Genomic DNA, 2,235 nt, shown 5'->3' on the forward strand with positions numbered 1-2,235 from the left:
TTCTAATAAAATTACTAAAATACAAAGAGAAAGAGAGAGAAGAATAGGCGTATCTGTTCTGAGCCAGTGTTGCGTCCTGCCCGGGGGGACCAGATCCATGTTGCTTCATGTAATCTTCGGCGGCTTTAGGCGTGCGTATTCTCTGCCTAATACCGTCTTTTCCCAAGATCGATAATAGTGCCGGGTAGTTAAGGATTGGCCTGAGACCACTCTTAAACATTCTCTGCATCACATCCTTGTAGGGGAAACGTTGAGCGATGGCCTCCTTACATAGATCTTCATAGATAGATATTGAATTTTCACCATATTTCAGTTTCCCCCTTTGATTGCGCGCTCCTCTAATGATGGCGTCTCTTATTACCGTCTTGCGCAGGGTAACAATGATAACTCTCGGACCGTTAACTCTTTGGCCTCGTGTACCGACTCTGTAACATTGGTCCAGTCGGCGCTGTGGGAAGGGTGTTATTACCTAAAATATCTACTAACACTGTTGGAAAGCTGTCGTCTGTGCAATTGACTGATTCATCCAGTCCCACAATGCGGATATTATTTCGCCTGTAGTAACGTTGGGTCTCGAGCTGCCTCTCCCTTGCTTCCTCTTCGACTTCTTGTATTTTCTTCCGACACTCTTCTTCCACCTGTTTTATCTCCTTCGATAACTCTGTTAATCCATCATTGACGTTCTTCTCGTTCTCTTGGACCATCTGTGTAATTTCTATCACCGTATTCTCCACTGCCGTGATTCGCCCGGCCTGTGCAGCGGCTGCTTCCATAACCTCTTCGAATCTAGCATCGACGTGTGCTTTGAATTCATCTTTGAGTTCCTCGATGTGTAATTTTAAAGCGACCATCTGTTCCTTCATCAGGATTGTCAGGAGAGTTGAAGTCGGGTTGTGAAATTGCACTGCTTGTGTCAGTTGATGTTGTGGGTGCAATGATGGACCCGATGGGTTTGTTGGAGATTATCTTCTCAAATTCCCCTGCTTTATCTCTTACGGTATTTTTACACGTCGTTACCGTTGTGTTGTCAACTGCTGTCTCCCTCTCGGGGCCAGTCGTCGTTGGTCCCGGTATATTCTCCACTATAGTCCCCCCATCGGGGCTAGTCAACAACGGTACCGCCGCTGCCTCGCCTGTTGTATTATTTGACCGTGTCAAAATCGGCGCCGTTGGAGTATCTGTGCCGAATCTCTTTCCACCCTTTTTCTTATCCTTAATATCCATGTTGAGTCTTTATGTCTTTTGATATAGTTAGTAGAAGGTCTTATCAATACATACGATGTGGTTTAATCTCTTTTGGTATTGTTCAAATAAGGTTTTTAAACGAAATTAACGTTGATGGGAGCGGAGCTGTAACCAAACGCGTATCGCTTCACATTGCGTTCAAACCGGAAGTCCAAACAAATTTTTTTTATATAGTGGTGAGTGCCTATGTATTGTGACTGTATGTTTGTCTTTCAACCACTGCACAAATGAAGTTCCGAAAGGAAAATAAAGTAATTTAAAGTTTGAAGTTGAAGCAATTTATATGGCATTTTAAGTTATGTTCTGCATCTGCAGTTACATTTATTTAAAGTCTTATGTTTGTTTATATTTTTATAGTCTGTCACAGAGAAGCATTGGGCCTCTATATAGTACATTTGCCTGTTTGTGTCGCTTTTATTATTATAGTTATTTTTTAATCTCTTTTCTTTTCCTTTCAATGTCTTTTTTTGTGTTATTGTTGATGTTTAACTCATTGACTGCATCCCCATCTGTACTGCCTGGCGCCAACATTTTCAGGATATTTCACAATCTTTGCGGAGCTATTGTATATTCTATATTATAGCTATGGAGACAATAGTATGGCTCATTTGACAGACACTATTTATAGTCCAACATGTAAAAAATAGTTTGTTTCTACATACCCTCGTTCGTTCACAATCCCGAGCTAAACATTGCCCCGTTTACAAAATCATCGGGGGGGGTCGTTTTCCGACGCTGCGATCATACAAACACATGTTTTATAATGGAGTTTCGGTAAAGTTGTCTTTTTCATAATATCCAATAGTTCGCTCTAGGCTATCACAATTGTCGAACGTGTCCTGCTCACTGCTGCTCGCAACAAGTCCCTAGTTGTTTGGGGGCTGTGGGGCTGGCACTAAGCTGGCCCATGCATGTTCATAAGGTAGGCGATACTGCCACCTGGCGGGATTCAATCGGCATTGCAATTTCAAGTACTCAGATGAGTCACCA

Source organism: Notolepis coatsorum (assembly GCF_963971535.1).
Source record: "Notolepis coatsorum genome assembly, chromosome: 20".
Taxonomy (NCBI): domain Eukaryota; kingdom Metazoa; phylum Chordata; class Actinopteri; order Aulopiformes; family Paralepididae; genus Notolepis; species Notolepis coatsorum.